At 43.1% G+C, this 22,966-nt stretch overlaps 1 protein-coding gene across 2 annotated transcripts in view; it reads right to left on the bottom strand.

Annotated features, from left to right (window-relative positions):
• DGKD (diacylglycerol kinase delta) overlaps positions 1-22,966 on the bottom strand; it is a 105,620-nt gene that overhangs the window by 81,949 nt on the left and 705 nt on the right. The window lies entirely within an intron of this gene.

The following is a 22,966-nucleotide window of genomic DNA, read 5'->3' on the forward strand; positions in this document are numbered from 1 at the left end:
ATAAAACATGTGGCATGTACAACATATCCAAAGACCTATAGATTATTTTAAACATTTGCTGAATGCCCACCATATTTACTACATACATATGAGCCATTTTTCCCTTTTAATCTTCATACCATATTTGCAGGTATGGGGTAAGATTCCCATTTTATACTAGGAAGCTGAAGGTCAGAAGAAGAAATAGCCCACTCAAAGCCACACAGCTAGAAATGGAAGACACGGAATTCAAACCCAGAACCTAGATAGCCAAGCCAAATATGTTGGTAAAATGAAACCTGCAAAAAAAATATGATAGCTCTGATTTAAATTAGGCAGAGGTAAATTCCTTTTATCTGCTCAAAACACCACCCACAAATTCATCCTGATGCAGAACTACCTATAACCTCCCCACCACCACCCACCCGCCACCTGGTCTTGTCAGTGTATCAGGAGGTGAGGACGTTCACACCCCTGGGCCGCAACTGAATGGATGCTGTACAGAGTCGTGCCTCCATGGCACCACTACCAGCAGAGGAGGGAGAACCTAGGCACACCGGGTAACTGCTGGGCTGCAGACTTCCTCTCAACTCTGCAGGGTCAGGCCCTACCTCCAGGGTTGCCAATTTGACACAAAAGCATCCCAATAAGGTTTTTCTCAAGACCCCAAAACACCAACTCACAGAAGGACAGCCATTCTTTCCTTGCCAATCAAGAGACCCCAATTCCCCCTTTGCCACCACCCTGGTTTTCTTCCTTCAATGTACTGCTCCCAAGATTAAAAGTAAACCTGTCCCCAAGCCCCTATGCCACTTAAGGCTCCACTGAAAGAAGGGACTCCTTCCTGTCCCCACTAATGTAAGGAAGAGCCAAAGCGGAAAAGCAAAAAAATTCCGCCCTCTCCCCGCCACACTGTCCCTAAATCTGGAGGCACTTGTACTACTGTGGCACGGCCCGCTGGCTCCGTCCACTCCTTGCTGACAGTCTCGGTTTTGAGCAGACTGGTTGTACCACACATGGCCAGTCCCCACAGAGCTGATACCACTTCCCCCGTCCTCCACGTGATTCAGTCTTGGTCAAAGAGACCTGCACAGACGTCCGGCTGGGGCTGGGGCTGGGGCGGTGGGGGAGTTGCATCAACTCTCTCTTTGCCTGGAATGTAGACAGTGTCTAGTACTGTGGCAGCCATACGGAGGCCATGAGTGGTAGGCCAGCAGTCTAAAGCTGGTGAGGCAGAAAGGCAGGAACAACCCGGGTCCCATGGCATCATCAACCCACCAGATGCATTCCTGTCTAACAGAAGGTGGGCTGGCTGGGTTAGCTCCTGCTCAGTCACAATCAGCGACTGCTCTGTCAGTACATGCTGGTACCGCAGGGTCCAGAGCTGGATGCCCCTAAATGTAACTCACCTCCAACCACTCTCTTCACTGACCCCTTAACTTCTAACTCGCCTCCACTTCAGTTCCAGCATCACCGAAGCTGAAGAAGTACCAGGCACACGGCCTCTCCCCTCTCCACTCCTAACTGGTCACCCAGTACCCAGTGTCAGCCTCCTCCATCAAGTAACTCAAGGTTCTGCCTTCTGCCATCGATTTAGTTCAGACACCCGCCTCAGGCTTGAACTATTCTGTCTCTGTCTCTGTGCCTCGGTGTCTCTCACATGTGACCCGGACCACCTCCAGCAGGACCCCTGGAGTGCTTGTCAAAATAAAAGCAGGGCTGCTGGGCCCGGGGAGTGTGCACCTCCGGGGGCACGTGAGCAAGCCGGAGTCCCAGAGTCGCTGCTCCTTCCCTGCCCATCCGCCCTCCCGCCACTGCCGGCACCCCCGGACGGCCCCCAACTCCAACAGCAGGCAGAATTCACTGACTGACACTCGGACCGGCCCCACCGGTGCCACCACGGTCTCGGGGGAACCAGGTGGCCACAGAGTTTAAAAGCTCCCCCGGGGATCTGAGCGAGCACCCAGCCTTAGACGGAGCACCCGGAGCCCGCTCAAGTACCTCTCCCTGCCTTCCTGTGCCCCGCAGAGAGACGGGTGTCTCCTTCGCGAGGCTGTCCCCGCTCGCTGGATAGAGGGAGTCCCAGGGCCACGGACCGTCTCACTGATCTTAACCACCCTGGGGCCTAGCACAGTGCATTCTGGGGAAACTTTTTGCAAAATATCATAAAGGGCTAACATCCCTAAGCCATAAAGAGCTTCTAAAAATTGAGAACAACCTGATAGAAATTATGAAAAACATGAACAACCACTTCACAAAAGAATTTACAATGGCCCTTCAACATATGAAAAGATGCTCAACCTAGTTCAAAAGAAGAGAGAACTAACTAAAACTAAACTAAAATACTATTCTTAACATTGGATTGATCAAAAAAAATAGACAATACACATGTGAGAGAGGCTGTGGGAAACACACTCTTCAACATCACTGACACAGCTGCAGGGCTCAGAGGCCCTGAGGACGGGCACCCAGCACCTGCACCCAGCCTTCGATACAGCCAGCCCGCTTCAAGGCACCCATCCCACACATGGGCAACATTTACCTCTGGCACAAATATATAGCGAGGTTTGTACAAGGCTGTTTGCTGCAAATATTATAGCACACGACTGAAAATACAACCAGCAAAGTGGCTGAGCTATGGGACCTTCACAAAAAGAATGCCACACAATTGTAAACAGGATGAGGAAGATCTTTCTGCAGCTACGGACTGACCTCTAGATTCTAAGCAAAAAAAGGAGAAAGATGCAGAACATGCATGGAGCGTATGCCGCCTCTTGTGTTAAAGGGTGTATTGTGGGGTAGGGATGGGCACAGATGGAACTTAACAGCATGTATAATTTTTAAATTTTCAAACAAACAATGGCAGAATAAACCAAAACAATAAAATAATAAAAATGGTTGAATGGTTACCTGTAGGGGAAGGGGAGAGCAGGACAGAGTAGAAAAGACAGAGAAGGAAAAGAAACCAGGCCGTTCACAAGGTTGGACATTTTAAAAAGGATGCCACGGAAGGGGGCCGCCCCTGCAGGGCAGCAGCTAACAGTGGCCCCTGTCTAAGGGCTTCCCTAGGCAACCCCACTCCGTCTGCATGAGGACCCTCCTACGGGAGGCCCTGTCAGCACTGCATCTCACAGAAACCCAGGCAAAGGGAAGGAACACAGAGTCGGCATGTACGGAGTGCCTACTCTGCACCAGGCGCTTAGTCATAGTTGGTATTTCACTTAATCTTCACCACCCTGTGAATAGTTACCTCCCCATTTCACTCGGGAAGAATAACGTCCAGAGAGGACCTCCAACCACAGAGAAAGGGCAGAGCTGGGGCTCAAACCCAGATTTCAACTCTCTCTACCCTCCAGTATCAAGAGGAAAAAAATGTATGCTTGAGGAAAGGTTTCTTTTTTTGTTGTTACAAGTTAAATAAGACTCAACTATAGTCATAATTAACCCCCCATGTCTCTGGGGTGAACCTGTGGACAAATGTGCATGTATGGAGGCACTGCCCGTCTGCACTACACCCACGCAGGCAAAGCCTCCGCACACGCAGCGGGGGCGACTCCTCAAATTCACACACATGGAGGCTCACCCGCTCCTGGGAGCCTGCAGGCTAAGGCCCATCTCCCATGGACCTGTGGAACGAAATGCACTCTGTTTCAACAAATATTTATTGAACACTTAAGTGCAAGCACTGCTGGGAATCTGATGATGAAAGAGACAGGACCCTTGACCTTTACGGAAATTGCACACTGGTAGAGGGATCCTTTTACAAAGTAAAAAGTACCACAAGAATTTGCTCTGAATACTCAGAAAAAAGTGGGGCTCGGGGGTGGGGACAGATGAAACAAGGACACAACGCTGATGCCTGTTTAGACTGGGTGATTAATTAAACTCCTCTCCCTACTTTTGTGTACGTTTGGAAATTTCCATTGCAGAGGTACAGTCAGGGTGCTCTGGAAACTCAGAAGTGAATGAAACACACCAGAGGCTTGAGTACAAAGCCTGAAGCCATTAGTCCTTGCGCTAAAACCAGCCACTTCCCCGCACCGTTTCCTGACCCACAATCCCACTCGGGGTGGGGGGAGCTGCGCCGAGTGGACACCACCTGAGAAAACAGCTCAGACTCTGCAGCGTGCTCCAAACGCAAAGCAGTATCGTAGCACACGATTCAACTCCTTTTCCTCGGGGCCGCACTCAAACCTCTGTCTCCTTGCCCATCTTCAGACTTTCGGTGGAAATAAAGTCCTCGGTCAACAACCCAACTCCAGGCCCACGTGCTAACCAGAGGTCACTTTTTCTCTACTTGAGAACACTCGGTCCGGCCACTGCTGACACCTGCCACTAACATCCTGACAGAACGTCCGTCAGGGTGTTTTCAGTGTGGAAATAAAATCGAAAAATGGGGTTATGTAACATACAAATTATTTAATAACCTGCTTTTTCAAACAATATATCATAAGCAGACCTGCTTTTGTGTTTTGTTTCTTACAGCCTGTTTCTACTTTATTTATCCAAATGCTTAAGGACACTGACATAATTATGAACCTATCTAAGAAACTGACAGCATTTAGTGTACCAGTTGTCAGAGTAAAATATATCCTATTTACATCAAGACCATGAAGTCTCCGCTTAGATAACTTTAGGTCTATATTCAATACAGGAGTTCCATATAGTGTATACATTTATCAGGATACTATGAAATTTAAGTCCTATGTTTTTACAAGCCGAGCCCTGTTATATCTCTGACTCCTTAAATTTCATCTGTGTGGATCTGACAGTTCAGTTCACACTGTTCCGGCCTGTTGTAGGACAGCAGAAGGGCCTGAAGGCACACTCTCACCCATCTCCTGCTACCAGAGCACAGCATCCTAGACCATCCATGTCACGATGGCCACGGGTGCCATCAGGAATCTTCAGTTGAAGGGTACCACATTATGCTTTGGTTTTTGTTTTCTTTCGCATAAAATAACAACACATACTGTAGGAAAGTAGAAATAAAGATAATTCAAACTGCACCACCAAGCACAGTCCCTGGCCTCAGCTGGGAAACTCGCTCTATCTTACTCGCTATGCATGGTGATCTGCACGCCGCTGACAGCATTCTGTACATGCTGCCTCTGTTCACCAACAGGACAACACCCTGTCCACAACTCTGCCTTCCACAGCCACCCAAAGGCAGCAGGCACAAGAGCTGCACCTGGCTCTGCTGTTTCCCCCGTGTGGCCTGGTGTGCTGGGCTACTTCCTGCAGTGGTGAAGGTGAATGAAGACCACCCAGGCACAGTGTGCAGTGCAGGGCCAACGCACAGTAGGTGTTGGCTATTGTCATGAACTCCCTGACTCACTAAATTGGAGTGTTTCGGGCTTTGCAGCTTTTTACATTAAGTGATACAATAAACATTTGTCCATTATTCTTTATCTTTAAGATTATTTCCTCCAGACAGGGTTCTGCCGGTGGAATTATTAGGTCAAGATTGTGCATTTTCATCTTGCTGCACTGATGGACAGTGACTGCACTGGGGTATGGGTGGGGACTTGATAATAGGGGTAAATGTAGTAACCATATTGTTTTTCCATGTGAAACCTTTGTAAGAGTGTATATCAATCATACCTTAATAAAAAAAAAAAAAGATTGTGCATTTTCTTGGAATTTTTGTCCATGTTACCAAACTGCTTCCCCAGATGGTTATACTCATTACTCACATGTGTTGCCCAAGGGCAAAGAAGCTATAATGTTTCTATAAACAGCAAAATTCCAGCTCATACACAATACTGCTTAGATATAAAAATATACTTAATTATTACTAGCAGACAGCAGAAATACACTGAGACACCTACCTCAGTCTTGACAAACCTGGGTTTTGTCTGCCCTTTCAAAATCCATGAAAACTTGCAGCCACCACAGAGTTAGGAGATAAAAAACAATTTCCCAGACTTCCTTTCAGTTAGCTTCTGAGTACTGGTCCATCTTAATCAAAAAGTTCTATTATAAACTCTTTCAAATGGGATTGAACTTAATGAGAAGAGTATTTATTTCAAGTTTTCCCAAACCACAAGAAGAACTTAATTGACCCACACTCTCAAAGACAACATGTAGGAGAAGAGTTCTATGGCAGTAAAAATCCTGAAATGCTGGTACTTCCTTTTAAACCCTTTAAGTGTGTAAAAGTCTTATAACCACCCACAAGAAGGACTAAACTAAGAGTCACTTTATGAACTTCACTGAGACCATCCTAAAGGGTCAAGATTACCAACCAATCCGAAGAAGATCATTAGCAGTTTTAAGCATTACAGGGTACACAGTTTGAGGGGTAGAATCCAGCTTTATAAAGTGGCCCCCTTTAATAAATGGTGCTGGGACAACTGGATGTCCACATGGAAAAGAATGAATTTGGACCCTTCACACCATATGCAAAAATTAACTCAAAATGGATCAAAGACTAAATATAAGAGCTAAAACTATAAAAGTCTAAGAACAAAACAGGCATAAATCTTCTTGACCTTGGATTTGGCAATAATTTAATTATGATACCAAAAGCACAAGTAAAAGAAGAAAGAAAAAAAAGATAAAGTGAAATTAATCAAAATTAAAAACTTTTATGCATGAAAGGACACTATCAAGGGAGTGATTAAGATAATCCACTGACCAGGAGAAAATATCCGCAAATCACATATCTGATAAGGGTCTAGTATCCAGAATAAATACAGAACTCTTACAACAAAATAAAAGATAAGCCAATTTGAAAATGGGCAAAGAACTGGAATAGACATTTCTTCAAAGAAGATATACAAATGGCCGACAAGCAATGAAAAGATGCTCAACATTACTAGTCAGGAAGGTAATGCAAATCAATACCTGAGATAACCCTTCACACCCACCAGGATGGCGGGATGGCTGTAACAAACAAAACCAGAAAGTAACAACGTGCTGGCAAGTGTGAAAACACTGGAACCCTCATACACTGCTACTGGAGTACACGCTACAAACAGTTTGGAGGGTCCTCAATAACGTAAGCACACAATGACCCAACAATTCCGCTCCCTAGGTATATACCCAAAAGACCTGGAAACGGGCATTCAAACAATAACTTGTTCACGGCAGCACTACTGACAACAAAGGACAAAAGCACTTCAAATACACATCAACAGATGGATGGGGCTATCCATACAGTGGAATATTATTCAGCCATAAAAAGGAATGATGGACTGGTACCTGCTACAGCACAGATAAATCTCAAAAACATTATGCTAAAGGAAAGATGTCAGACACAAAAGCCACATACTGCCTGATTCCGTGTAGATGAAATATCCACAATATGCAAATCCATGAAGACAGAAGCAGATTAGTGATTGTCAGGGGCAGAGGAGGAGGGAGGAATGGGGACTGACTTCACGGGGAAGGGGTTTCCATGTGGGGCATAAAAAAGTTCTGGAACTAACAGTGGTGATGGCTAATGTACCTAATGCCACTGACTTGTACATTTTAAATGGCTAAAATGGTAAAGAAAAAGAAAAGGAAAAAGAGAGTGGCCCTCTTCCACCTTGCCACAGGACAAAGCACTATTCGCCCTGGAGCACGGGCGGTGCTCACTATCGTGGGGCCAGAAAGCTGGGCACAGGAACACCAGCACAGCTGAGGCACCCCTCCGCTTCACAGGCAGAGCAGCAGGGCCAGCCAGAAGTGGGTGGCAGATGCCCAGAACCTCCCATCCTCAGAACGAGGAGACAGGGAGAGCCCACGCAGAGCGGCAGGGCCACAGACTGGACCTGAGGCCAGGCTCACATGGGACCCACGTAGCTTCCCCCAAGGACACAGCTGATGCTCGTGCGGACCCACAAGCCAGCCAACACCACTCACAGATCAGTAAATCTAAAAAGAGGAGGGGACAGGTCTGAAATGAATTATTACAGAAAATGGAAGACCATTTTAGAAAATATGTGCTTCTTGTTGTAAGATTATAGGAAGACACTGCCTCTATTAAAAAATTGAACTTAAAAACTTTAAAAGCACCAAAAGAAGAAGAGGATGAAATTTAAAGGCAACAAGCTAAGACACAGGTCATAATTAGAAAAGGCAGCAAAAATAATCACACTACAGCAGATTTAAAATCCACACAGCAGGAACTAAAGGGAAAACGCACACTGCAGAAATGTCGCTGGTAGTGCGCACGGCAAAGTGAGACACCCACCTGGGTGGGGGGGACACAGAGGGCAAAGCACATGGCCAGATGGTGAAGGGACAGATTATCTAACCTACAAATAATAAGAACTACCCAAAAGAAACACAAAATAAGTGTAGATGCAAAACCCGAGGTAGAGAAGGGAAAGCTTCCCGGCTCACTTTAATCCACCCCAAAAGACGAAAGTGAACATCCGGCAGCTGGTGTGCTGAAATCACTGACGGCCAGACCCAGGCACGGGACGGAGGGGCAGCGTCGCACGGGCCACAGGCCAGCCAGCCGCCTCCCGGCAGCCCCACCTCTGGGTCCATCATGGAGATTGAAAGACAGACTGCAACACAGCAAGCAAGACCTCAAAGACCAAGGGCCAGCCCGAAGGGGCTCCCCTGGGAAAATGGAGACAATCTGAGCAACAAAAAGAATGACTGCAACTGTAAAACGGTAATAGTCATAAATCCACATTGACAGCCACCCACCCCACCTCCCCCCCCAAAAAAAAGAGACAGAAATAGAAGGAAACATTTGCCTCCAGTGTGGATGACTATTCTGCCAAATACTTACTTTGGAATTTGGTAATTAAATGGGAAGAATCCAGCAGGTACGCTGCCTTTTAGGAGGAAATGGGGTCCCTTCCCAGTTGAAGTGGGAACAGTTTACAGAATACCAACAAATCGACGTGGAAGAAAGGACAGGGCACGGCGGGGTGAGGGGCTCTCCACTTGGAACCTCTCTCTTAATAAAACTGACTCAGGCAAGTGTTACATATGAATGCTGACAACCACTTGGTAAAAAGTTGTTGGAGAAAAGGGTATTTACGAACCACCTCACAGAGTACCTCCCAGCTGCAGAGGGGGAAGTCCCTGCTTCCAAGGGTAAGTTTCAGCATCTCCACACCAACCAAATCATCATTTGCAGGGGGTACAGCCTGACAGCGCACAGGGCATCCCACATCTAGGAGGCGTGCTCAAAACATCAATCTGAATGAAATTGAGTTTTCAAACCACTTAATTCCCGTTTATAACAATACAGAGGATAAAAGAGCACTGCAGGAAAAAAAGCAAAGGAACAGACAAATGCAGAAACAGACTTTTACAAGACAACTGCCTTCAAAAAGTCGCTGTCACAGTGGGAAGGGAAGGAGATGGCTGGGCAGAGCTGCTCTAAGTTAAGAAACTAAAGAGATACAACCACCAAGCATAAAACATGAATTTTGATTAGTATGGGGCTCCCAAAAGGGAGGTTATAAAAGACATTTTTGTTTCAACTGAGGAAATCTAAAAATGATGTGGATATTAGAATATTACAATGAATTTTTTAGATACAGTGGTATGCAGGAAAAGGCCCTTATGTTTAGGAGTTTGGATATAATAATGGTATATAGGAAAATGTTTTTATTTTTAGGAGTTTAGGTGTAATAATGGAACACAGGAAAATGTCACCTTAGGAGATGCATGTGAGTTACTTAGGGGTAAATTGTTGTGATACCTACAAATTGCTTTCAGAAGGTATAACAAATTATTCACTTATATTCAATACATAAAGATAAGCATATTTGCCAATATGTTAACAATTACTGACTCTTGGTAGTAGCTGTTACTAGGTGTACACTGAACTATTATCCTTTTTAAATTTTTCACATAAAAATTGAAAAAAAACATTCTTGCAAAGACACTATTCACAGAATATATGGTACAACCATTACAAAGGGTAAGGATAAAGAGATTTTAATAATGCAGAGAAATGCTTACAGCATTAAAGTGAAAACTTACATATAATTTCACTTCAACTAAATTGAACATATCCAGAAAAACAGTCAGGAAGTAAATACAAAAGTGACAATAATGGTGTGGGTGGCCTCTGGGTGGTGAAACCTGGACGTCACCTTCTTCCCTTGGCCTCCCTCTCCTCCCTGGCCCCACTCTCCCACTTCCTTCTCTGACCGGTGTGTCCCCCAAGCCTCACCACTTCCTAAAAGCCAAGGGTCCTGGGTCTGCGCGGGCCCTCTTCCCATCCCACTGATCTCATCCTCAGGTTCCGTCTCCACGTGACTGTTGAGGGGCCAGTGGGACATAGTAGGAAGGAAGAGGTGCGATCTGCCATCTACAGACCTGGTGGCCTTCTGATACCCTGGCAAGCCACCCAAATTCTCTGAGTCGATGTCCCTCATCTCTGAAATCGGGGTAGTAGAGAATCACAGGATCCCGGCAGGCAGGCAGCAGGGCTCAGAGGGGGCACACGCACAGGGCTGGCTGGTCCTGGGAGAGACTGGGCACATGAGCCACAGCCTCCCCTCCCCCAACACCAACGCCAAACCAGCACCGGGTTCTCGCAGTGTCCAACCCAGCCAATTCTCTCCATCACACCACTGCAGCCCGGACCCAGGCTGCGTTCATCTCTCACCGCATGGGGCAGCCAGCATCCACTCGAGTAGCCAGCCACAACACAGCAGTGCAGTCTTTTCAACCTGGATCCGCTTATGTCTCACTCCCTCCTAAAATCTGAAAAAAATAGTATCCCACTACAGAGCGCCCTGACATGGCCTCCTACCCGGCTCCCCAGCCTCAGGCCAGCCAAGGTCCCCCTGACTTTGCTGACTCTATCCACACCAGCTTTCTTTCGGCCCCTTGATTTCCAAATGCCCTCCAGACATAGAGCCTTTAAATACTTCTTTGACCAGCTACTGCCTTCTCATTTTTTTAAATAAGGTATTACTGATAAACACTCTTATAAAGGTTTCACATGAAAAACAATGCGGTTACCATATTTACCCATATTATCAAGTCCCCACCCATACCCCAATGCAGTCACTGGCCATCAGTGTAGTAAGATGCCACAGTCACCGTGTGCCTTCTCTGTGCTACACTGTTCTCCCCGTGATCCCCAACACCATGTGTACTAAACATAATACCCCTCAGTCCCCTTCTCCCTCCCTCCCCACCCGCCCTCCCACACCCCTCCCCTTTGTAACCTCTAGTCCCTTCTTGGAGTCTGTGCTTCTGCTGCTGTTTTGTTCCTTCAGTTTTGTTTTGTTATACTTCACAGATGAGGGAAATCATTTGGCACTTGTCTTTCTCCGCCTGGCTTATTTCACTGAGCATAATATCCTCCAGCTCCATCCATGTTGTTGCAAATGGCAGGATTTGTTTCTTTCTTATGGCTGAATAATATTCCATTGTGTATATGTACCACCCCTTCTTTATCCATTCATCTACTGATGGACACTTAGGTTGCTTCCATATCTTGGCTACTGTAAATAGTGCTGCAATAAACACAGGGGTGCATATGTCTTTTTGAATCTGAGAAGTTGTATTCTTTGGGTAAATTCCAAGGAATGGGATTCCCAGGTCAACCGGTATTTCTATTTTTAGTTTTTTGAGGAACCTCCATATTGCTTTCCACAATGGCTGAACTAGCTTACTTACATTCCCACCAGCAGGGTAGGAGGGTTCCCCTTTCTCCACATCCTCGCCAGCATCTGCTGTTCTTAGTCTTTTCGATGCTGGCCATCCTTACTGGTGTGAGGTGATATCTCATTGTGGTTTTAGTTTACATTTCCCTGATGATTAGTGATGTGGAGCATCTTTTCATGGGGCTGTTGGCCATCTGAATTTCTTCTTTGGTGATGTGTCTGTTCATATCCTCTGCCCATTTTTTAATCGGGTTATTTGCTTTTTGGGTGTTGAGGTGTGTGAGTTCTTTATATACTTTGGATGTTGTCAGATATGTCATTTACAAATATATTCTCCCATACTGCAGGATGCCTTTTTATTCTGTTGATGGTGTTCTTTGCTGTACAGAAGCTTTTTAGTTTGATGTAGTCCCATGTGTTCATTTTTGCTTTTGTTTCCTTTGCTCGAGGAGATGCTTTCAGGAAGAAGTTGCTCGTGTTTATATTCAAGAGATGTTTGCCTATGTGTCTTCCAAGAGTTTAATGGTTTCATGACTTACATTCAGGTTTTTGATCCATTTTGAGTTTACTTTTGTATATAGGGTTAAACAATAATCCAGTTTCATTCTCTTGCATGTAGCTGTCCAGTTTTGCCAACAATAGTTGTTAAAGAGGCTGTCATTTCCCCACTGTATGCCCATAGCTCCTTTATCATATATTAATTGACCATATATGGTTGGGTTTATATCTGGGCTCTCTAGTCTGTTCCATTGGTCTATGGTTCTGTTCTTGGGCCCATACCAAATTGTCTTGATTACTGTGGCTTTGTAGTAGAGCTTGAAGTTGGGGAGTGTAATCCCCCCAGCTTTATTCTTCCTTCTCCAGATTGCTTTGGATATTTGGGGTCTTTTGTTGTTCCATATGAATTTTAAAACAATTTTCTCTAGTTTGTTGAAGAATGCTGTTGGTATTTTGATAGGATTTGCATTGAATCTGTAGATTGCTTTAGGCAGGATGGCCATTGTAACAATATTAATTCTTCCTATCCATGAGCACAGGATGTGTTTCCATTTATTGGTATCTTATTTAGTTTCTCTCATGAGTTGTCCTGTAGTTTTCAGAGTATAGGTCTTTCACTTCCTTGTTTAGGTTTATTCCTCGGTATTTTATTCTTTTTGATGCAACTGTGAATGGAATTGTTTTCCTGATTTCTCTCTCTGCTAGTTCATTGTTAGTGTATAGGAATACAACAGGTTTCTATGTATTAATTTTGTATCCTGCAACTTTGCTGAATTCAGATATTAGATCTAGTAGTTTGGGAGTGGATTCCTTAGGGTTTTTTTATGTACAATATCATGTCATCTGCAAACAGTGACAGTGTAACTTCTTCCTTACCAATCTGGATGCCCTTTATTTCTTTGTGTTGTCTAATTGCTGTGGCGAGGACCTCCAGAGCTATGTTGAATGAAAGTGGAGAGAGTGGGCCGCCTTCTCATAGTTTTATTAATTCTTGAAAAGAAAATCTTTTTCATTATAAAATAGCATAGAGATAACTCCACAAAACAAAAATATACAATTATAACTGAGAACCCAACTAACCACTACCTAGGCCAAGAAACAGACTACTACCAGCACTCCAGAAGCTCTTTTTCATGGCACACCTAACCACTACCCATCTCTTCCCACCATACAGACTTCTATGGTTATCATTTCCTTGTATGCAAGCTTAAACTCACAAGCAGGCAGGCCAAAACAGTTAGTCTTATCTGTTCTGAACTGCATATAAATGGAATCATACAGAATGTACTCTTTTATGTCTGGCTTTTTTATCCAGATAACATTAATACCATGATTAATCTTTAAATCAGCAGGCAACAGTTTATTTTCATCAATGTATAGTATTCCCTCGTAAGAGCATACCACCATATATCCATTTTACTGTTGACAGACACAGGGGTTGCTTCCATTTTTCAGATATTACAAATAATACACTAGTAATATTTGTAAATACCCCTTGGAATACATTTGCTTACGTAAGCTTTTAGACACATACCTATTATCAGAATTGCTGGAATATAGGGTATAACTTTAAACTTCAACAGACACTGACAAAAATCTTCTAAAGTGCTATGCCCAATTGAATATTCCCATAATGGTAGATGAGAGCGCCCGTGCACCTCATCTGCACAACTACCTGGAAGAGACACCAAATGGAAGGGAAGCACAGGGCAAGGTATGGGGCGCTGGGGTGGGCTTCCATGCCCTCTCTGGGCATGCCACCCTTCCAGCATGTTAATGTGCTCACCAACCCAGACCTCCTGGAATCTCCTAGTTAAAGAGATTTTATAACTCAGTCTTCAGCCCCACTCTGCTCCTAGGAAGTTGGGGGTAAGGCTGAAAGTTCACACCTCTCATCACTTGTTTGGTCTTTTTCGTGACCAGCACTAAGTCACCTCATTGGCATTAACTTAGGTATAGGCAAAAAGGGCCTGTTATGCATAACAAAAGACACTCAAGAGCTCTGTGCCAAGAACCAGGGACAAAAAGCAAATTTATTTTGTATCATAACACACAGAAATACAAAAGATCTTTTTACACTGTCCTTGCATACAGGAACCCTACTGTGCTCATTTATTTACTATGATTTATCTACATACACTTGTAGACCTAAGAAAATGTATGTCATCTGCAAGTAATGACCTTTTCTCTTTCTTTCCAATCCTTACACCTTTTTTTTTTGCTTTACTGCAAATGTTGAACTGAAGTGATAATGGTGGACATCCATTTCTTATTTCCATTTCAAGGGGAAAGCTACCAACATTTATCGTTAAACACGGTATTTGCTGTTTTTGTAGATACTCTTGATTAAAGAAGTGTCCCTAATTCCAGGGGTGAACAAAACACTGCCCAAGAGCAAATCCAGCCCATCACCCATTTTTGTAATGAACACAGCCATGCCCATATTGCCTGTGGTAGCTTTCACACTACAATGCAAAGCTGAGTAGCTGTCACAGAAACCACAGGGCCCACAGAACCTTAGGTATTTACTATCTGGCTCTTCATAGAAAAAGTTTGCTTGACACCCCCCCACCACCACCACTTTCAGCCTGAAAATGAATCAATGTTGAATTTTATCAAAATGTTTTCTCGACATCTACTGAGAGGATCATACATTTTGTTTAGGCATTTTTCACCACTGCTCATTAGTAATACTGGACTGTGCTAGTTATGACCTTATCAAGTTTTATACTACTGAGGTTTTACTAGTCTCATAAAGAGATATGGAGAGTTCCCTCTTCTATTTCCTGGAAGAAGAAAACAGTAAAACTGGGATTACTTCTTCCTTAAATGTTTAGACTTCACTAGTAAAGTCATCTGGGCCTCAAGTTTTCCTTGTTGAAAGACTTTAAATGATGGATTCAGTATCTTTAATAGTTACAAAGCAATTTGCATTTTCTATTTCTTGTGTCAGTTTTAAATTGTGTTTTCCTAGGAATTTGTCCACTTTATCTAAATTTTCAAACTTACTTGTATAAAGTTGTTTGTAATACCTTATTCTTTTTAATGTGTACAGGATCTTTGGAGATGGCCCCTTTTCATTCCTAACATTACTTATTTGCCTTCTCTATTTTTTTTTTAATTACTCCTGCTGGGGCTTGTTAATTTTATCAGATCTTTCAAGAATCAGTTTTTGCCTTTGTTGATCCTTTCTAATAAATATTTTCCATTTCATTCAATTCTGCTTTTCATTATTTCCTTCATTCCATTTTCTTAGAGTTCAACTTGCTGCAGTTCTTCTGCCTGGCATACATGCCTAGTTCATGGATTTTCAGGATGCCTTCTAATATAAATGCACTTAGAACTATAAACCTCCCTCTAAACATGACTTCAGCATCCCATTAATTATATATATATATTTGCTATCATTCAACTCAAAATATTTTCTAGCTTTGACTCATACATTACTTAGAAACAGATTTCTACATTTCCAGATACATGGAGATTTTCATTTTATTGATTTCTAGCTTAATTCCACAGTCTATAATTTCAATCCTTCAAATGCATTGAGACGTGCCTTGTGACCACCACATAGTGAGTTTTAACAACTGTGCCTTTTGCATTTGAAAGGACTTTCAAATCTGCAATCGCTAGGTACAGTGTTCTATATTTGTCCATTAGATTAAGTTCAGTATGTATGTTGTTCAATTCTTCTACATCTTTACAAATTTTTTGTCAGCTTATCATAACAGCATCTGACACAGGTATGTTAAAATATCCCACTATGACTGCAGATTTATTTCCATTACAGTTGTATTAATTTTTCTTTTACAAATTTTGAAATCACATTATTTACAGATTTAAAACTATTATATCTAAATAAACCTTTTATCATGTATCAGTATATCTTTATTAAATTTTGCCTTCAAAGCCTATTTTGTCTGAAAGTAAAACAGCTATACCAACTTTTGGTTGGTGTGTGCACAGTATTTTTTCCCATTCTTTTTTTTTTACTTTCAAATCTTTATTATTCTTTGTTTTAAATACATCTCTTTTAAATAGCCTCGTTTTGTTCTCACCTGACAATCTCTGTCCTTTAGCTAGAGCACTCAAGACCACTTACACTTAATGTAATTACTGATATGCTGGGATTTAAGTCTATTGACTTAATGTTTTCTTTCTATCTGTTCCACATGTTCAATGTTCCCCTTTTCTCTCCTTCCTTGCCTTCTTTCAGATTTAGAATTTCTTATTACTCAATTATTCTGCCTTTTAGCTTTGATATCATTTAGTATTTCACAATTTAGTAGCTACCACACAGGTTACTACAAATGTATCCCTGACTTGTCTAACAGTAACTGATTCTTTTTTCTTCTTCCTGGAAATGGAAGGACCTTAAAACACTTTCAGCCCATTTACTTCCTTTCTGATTTCTAATGCCATTGTATGTATTTTAATTCTCTGTATATTTTAAACCCAAAGACTTAAGTAATTTTTACAGTTGATAATCATTTGGTCTTTTCCATGTAGATACCCTTTTTGTTGTTCTTCATTCCTTCAGACAACTCTAACCTTTCACTTGAGACCATTTTCCTTCAGCCAAAACACAAACAAAAAGCACCTCTTTATGTTTCCTTTAGTGTGGGGTCTGCTCACAAAATATTTTTGTTTATTTGAAAATGTCTTTATTTCAGATTTCTAAAGGATCTTTTTCTGAGTAAAGGATTCTGAGTTAGCAGTTTCTTTCCGCACTTAAATTTCAGTTGACTTCACTTTCCCATGGATTCTATGAAGAACACAGATATCAATCTAACTGTTGATTTTTGGAAGGTAATCTGTCTCCCACTTACTTCCAAGTCTCCTTTTTTATCTGTGGTTTTAGTAGTTTTATTATGAAATGACCAGATGTGGTTTTCTTTGTGTTCACAGGGCTACAGAATCTGTGGATGGCACCTTTTAATAGTTGTGGGAATTCTCAGGCATTATCTTTTCAATACTATTTTGGCCCAATTTTCTTTCTCCTCTCTTTCTGGGATGACAGACACAAATTAGACCTTCTCACTATTATCTATGACTCCTGCCCTGTCTTCTAATTTTTCCTTTTTTTTCTTTTTTGATGTTTTCAGGCTTCCTTGTGGGTATTTTTCTTTGAGCTATCTTTTGGGCCACTAAATTTCTTCTTCAGTAATCTACCACCCTTCCTTTGAGAAGGTAATCTGATCATATTTTTCAGTTTTAGAACTTTCATTTGGTTCTTTTTTAAGTTTCTAATTCTCTGCCAAAACTCTCAATATGGTGTTTTACCTCCTTAAGCATAGCAACCGGAGGTGTTTCAAAGTCTGCACCTGATATATAGAGTCCCATTTGTCTGGGTTTTAACTCATGTGGCCTTGCCTCCCTGTGTGTCTCTTTTCCACTGCATGCAGAACACTGAGTTTACGACATGGCTTGTGAACATAACTGGGGGACTGAATGATGTCAGATCCCTTGACGGAAGAGTAAAGCTCTTTCTGTTAGGAAGCTAGAGGCAGTAGTGCTCTGGGATTACTTTTCCTAACTTCAGAGACCTGACATGAAGTACAGCCCTTGGGAAGTCCAACCTCTGGTTCATCCTCACATTCAGGAAGTGGCTTGTGAGGATCCCAATTCAAATTAAGGTGGTTAATTAAGGGAGTTCACAAAGGACTGGTGCCTTTTGGCAGACCCTGATGCCTCAGCAGCCCCAGGCAGTTCCGACAGCCTCGGAGAGTTCAGCATCTCAGCTTCCCCTCCAGACCTGGTATACCGTCCTGTATTAGTTTCCTCTGGCTGCCCCATAACTAAGTACCACAGACTGGGAGGCTTAAACAACAAAAATTTGTTGTCTCCCAATGAGAAGTCTAAAATCAAGGTGTCAGCACGGCCACACACTCTCTCCAAAGGATTCAGGGGATTCCATCCATTACCTCCTCTAGTGGCCCCACCAGTCTTCGGTCTGTGACTGCATAAATCTTCTAATCTCTTGCTCTGCTGTCACATGGCCTTTCTCTCTCTGTGTGCCTTTATGTCCAAATCTCTCTCCCCTTTGTCTTATAAAGACACCAAGCATTAGAGTCCACCCTAAATCCAGGATGATTTTATCACAAGATCCTCAACTAATTCTATCTGTAAAGACCCTATTCCCAAATAAGTTCACATTCTGAGGTCCCAGCTGAACATGAATTTGGTGGGGGACACTATTCCCACACAGACCCTACTGCTGACCCCAAGGTAAAAAGCACTGCAAACTCCCCAGATCCCAGCCCATAATCCTGCATTATCTTATTAGCTCTCTCCTATTAGCAGACGGTGCCTGGCAGAGTAGGTAGTCAGTTCCTCGGTCCATCATTACCAGAAGCAGAGTCACTTCTTCCTACTCATCTTTCAAGTTGCCAAATAGTCCCTTCCTCAAGAAGCCCTTCCCATACGTTCCTAACAGGTCAAATTCACCTACTGAACATCCTCCCAAAGCACTCCAGACTCTGTCCAGCACTCATTGCCATCACAACACCACATTAACTGCGTGATTATTTTATTAATGTCTGTCTTGTCTTCAGACTATTAGCTCTGGGAAATTTTTTAAGTTGTTCAGTAATGTACCCCAAGTACCTAGCACACTTAACAAGTTTAAGGTCTCCTATATTTACTGAGTTAGATTTTGTTTGTGAAATAAAGAAAATAACACCTAGCCCATGATATTCCCACTAATATTCAATAAATTAACAATTTTTAAAAGAGTCTTTCATTGCTAATTGTCTGCCAGATTCATTTCTATTTGCTCTTCTGGCTGCTAGAAGCTGAGACTCACCCAGATCAGCTTGAGCGGAGGAGGAGGGGTTCAGGGAGACGACTACTATCTAAGATACAAAAAGTGAACCAGAAAGCCAGAAATAATCATAAAAGCAACCATTTGTTGAATGCTTACAATACGTCAGGCGCTATGCTAAGGTTATAAGTAGATTATTCCATTTAATTTTATGAGTTATTACCATCATTTCTATTTCATGAATCTGAGAACTATTATCATCATTTCTATTTTGCAGATATGGAAACTGAGGCTTAGGAACACACACCTAACATTTACTGTCACTACTGCTGACCTCAAAACTATATACTCCCTGTTTACAGAGTAGGAAACCAAGTCATGAGATTTAGAAACTTGTACGTCCATGATCATGCCTCATAAACAGGAGAGCAAGACACAAATCAACTTAATTCGACACCAAAGTTAGGCTCTTCAGCACTACTACCATTAGCTTTAACAATACTTTTCAACACTTCACACCCACTAGGGTGGCTACAATCAAAGAAACATAGTAACTGAGCACATAGAAAAACTGAAATTCTCATACGTTACTGGTGGGATTGTAAAAAGGAGCAGCCACTTTGAAAAAACGGTCTGGCAGTTTCTCGAAGGTTAAGCACAGAGTTACCTACCATGTGACCTAGCAGATCCACTCCTAGGCATATGCCCAACAGAAATAAAACATATGTCCACACAAAAACTTGTATATAAATGCTCATAGCAGTGTTTACCTCGAATAGCCAAAAAGTGGAAATAACCCAAATGCCCATCAACTGCTGAATGTAAATAAGGTGTGGTATCCCATTCAATGGGATATTATTCAGCAATAAAAAGGAATGAAGGCACATGGTACAGCATGGATGGACTCTGAACACATTATGCTCAGTGAAAGAAGCCAGACACAAAACACACAGACTGCATGATTCTATTTATATGAAATGTCCATAGCTGGCAAATCTATAAGACAGAAAAGTAGATTAGCAGTTGCCCAAGGCTGCAAGAGCCTGGAAGAAATGAGAAGTGAAGGCTGATGGTTATGGGGTTTCCTTCTGGGGTGATGAAAACATTCTAAAATTGGCTGTGGTTATGGTTGCACATTATCTGTGAATACACTAAAAGCCACTGAACTGTACATTTTAAATGGGTGAACTGTATGGTATATGAGTTATATCTTAATAAAGCTCGTATCTTTTGAAGTCTTTTACAATGTGAACGTCTTACCTAATTTCTACTAGCCTTCATTTCACATTAGGAAAACAAATGCCTTATTTAAATTTGAGATCAGGAATATAAGCACTCTATGCACAAAGCCAAACATGTTAACTTTTTTTTAATTTTAAGTAAGTTCTATCTTAACTGAAAGACTTCACAGAATCACAGTGTTCTTTACTCAAATTTTCAAAATGCCTTATAATGTGTTAGTGAATTACTTTACCAGTGTATTCGCTTCATTTTCTTTTTTCCACTCTAGCTATGTGGTCCTAATGTCACTACTGTGTCCTCTGGTTAGGAAATACAAATGAAGTCATGTGTTTGCTGAGGACAGTTGGAACATATGAAAACATCAGACACATGTGAAATGCTAAACTAATAAGCTACCATCCCAAATCTACACACATCAAATTTGCAGTATGCTTGGAAAAAACCTTGGAGGAAAGTTTTAAAAGAACCTCATAAACTAAGGATTTATTTGGAAGTTGGTAAGGCTTCCCTTTACACTCATATAATCAAAGTCTGGCCCACGCACCATCAGCAGCAGTATCTTGTGGGAGCTGATTAAAAAAGGCAGAACTTCAAGCCCCACCCCAGATTTATTCAACCAGAATCTGCATTTTAGCAAGATCCCGAGGGGATGCGGCTGCACATTAAAATTTGAGAAGCACTGTCATAAGATACTTCCTTTTCTTTTTCCATTAAGGCCGCTCTAAACTTGCACTGGACTAATATTCCCAACACTTGACATACACGCAGCTCTGGTCCTGGGCCAGCTGGCCCTCGGTTCCAGTGCTCACTCTTTTGCCCTGTTCCAAACTGCAGTGGGGCTGATCCCTGAAGGGCAGATCCCTGCTTTCCCAAGCAGGAGCCGGACTGGTGTCCCGCAGCAGCCATGCCCTCCCAAGGCGCCTTCCCCTCCCCTCGCCTCCCCACAAGGACCCTGGGTGGTTCCAGCCTCTGGTGGGTGGATCTGATATGCGCCTCCTCCCTGCGTCCTCTAACTCAGGGCTGGCAGTGGTTTCCTCTGCGTTGCCTCATCAGGGTTGCCTCACTGCCCACTGTTTGCATTCATAGTTCTTCATCACCTGCACGACCACTTCCCTACATTAAATTCCATTTTAAATACTTACAAGTGGGTTCACTTGCCCTTTTTGCACCCAGAATGATACCCCATACCGTTCTGGACATTTCTCTTATGCACCACATACTTTCTGTAGGGGAATTTTCTGAATGGTTTATCTGCCTAAAAAAAGGGGGTGGGGGTGGGGATGATACTGCATACACAGTAAACCTCACACCTCCCATTCTGACAATCTCTTAACAACCCCAAAGAAAAAGCAGCTTTAACTATTTGCACAGCAGATGTGAAAATATTCAGAAACTCAAGTCCTCAGGGTGTATTTTTAACACTGTACCCACCACTCCTTCTCAGCAAGAATAGCTGGTATAGTAGCTATTGTTTTAGGGGAGTAAAAACCGCCTCCTTGAAGAGCAGAATTCTGGACAAACACTGGAATCTTTCAGAAATGAAATCTTAATCGCACTGTAAGTCACATGCTCTCCCCCACACCGGGCACATACCACGCTCAAGGACCAAGCAACAGGACAGAGCAACTCCTAGCAGTATCATTTAAGGGCTACCTGGAGATCTTCCTAAAAGCACACCGGACCAGTCACTGCCATGCTTTGAATAACCTTCCATGGCTCCCTCTTCTCCAAGGCCAAAAACCAAAACCAGACCCAGCCCTTCAACACCCATCCTGGTCTACTTCCCAGCCTCTTCCTAATGCCTCTCAGCCTGCCCCGTTCCCAGGTATGCCTAACCTTTAGATACAATATTCAACTACGTGGGAAGCCCTTCCTTCCTCACTTAGCCTGGAAAACCCTTTCCCTTAAGATCCTGCCTTAAAGGGGATCTCCTCCTCCCTGCCTCCCAGGGTAGGTGGATTCTCCCTCCTCTGAGCTTCCACAGCACTTACTATGTCATACTGTCACCTCATAGGTGACCATTTGCTATAGACTGGGAACGCTAGATAGATAAATTGCCTTCCACCTTGGTATCCTGACTGTGGTTCAAATCCAGATCCACATCTACTACCTGTTCACCCTGGGCAAGTCACCTAACCCTCCTACCTGGACTTCCAATTCCAGAAGATGGACATAATAGGTAACACCCATCTCAATGGGTTATCAATATACTATGAATAGTATATAGTTACATACTAAATGAGTTAACCCATGTAAAGTGCTGTAAAGTTAACCCAAGGGCCTAGCACCCAGTAAGCAAGCACTGAGGAATTACTATCATTATAATTATTACTATTACTGTTCAACACCTCTTTGCTGAGTAACTGGAACACTTCACAATAAACCTGCCTGTAACGTGTTGGGATGAGAGGTTACCCCACCACAGATCTCAAAGGCTGACAGGAGAGAAAGCAAGAAATGGCTTCCACGGTAGAAGTACCAGCTGAACCAAACTGGCCCCAGAGGAAAAGCGCATTGCAGCAGGATGAGAAAGTCTGTGCCAGCTGGACCTGCTGGGGCTGCTCCGAGCGGGCCTGCCCTCAGCCACCTGTCCGGCCACCTGCCTGAGGAAGCCCTGTTTCAACGGAGAGGGCTCACCTGTAGCAAAAACTGTAAGCAGTTTTCAACAGGAACCGCAATGGGAAAACAAAGGGTGCAACTTTTCCTCCGGGAAAAAGGAAATGCGTCTTTCTGCAGCTAATATTTAGCGTCTGGAGTGCTCCATGGAGAGTTAGGTGCCAAGCGGGTACGCAGCCGGGAAAAGCCCCCTCTCCGCGCTTCCCCGAGGAGGGGGAGAAAGACAGTCATATAACGCGCATCCTTTCCCTCCCTTTCGGGGACCAAAACACACGCGTGTAAACGA

The sequence above is a fragment of the Manis javanica genome, chromosome 12 (assembly GCF_040802235.1).
Source record: "Manis javanica isolate MJ-LG chromosome 12, MJ_LKY, whole genome shotgun sequence".
NCBI classification, from domain to species: Eukaryota; Metazoa; Chordata; class Mammalia; order Pholidota; family Manidae; genus Manis; species Manis javanica.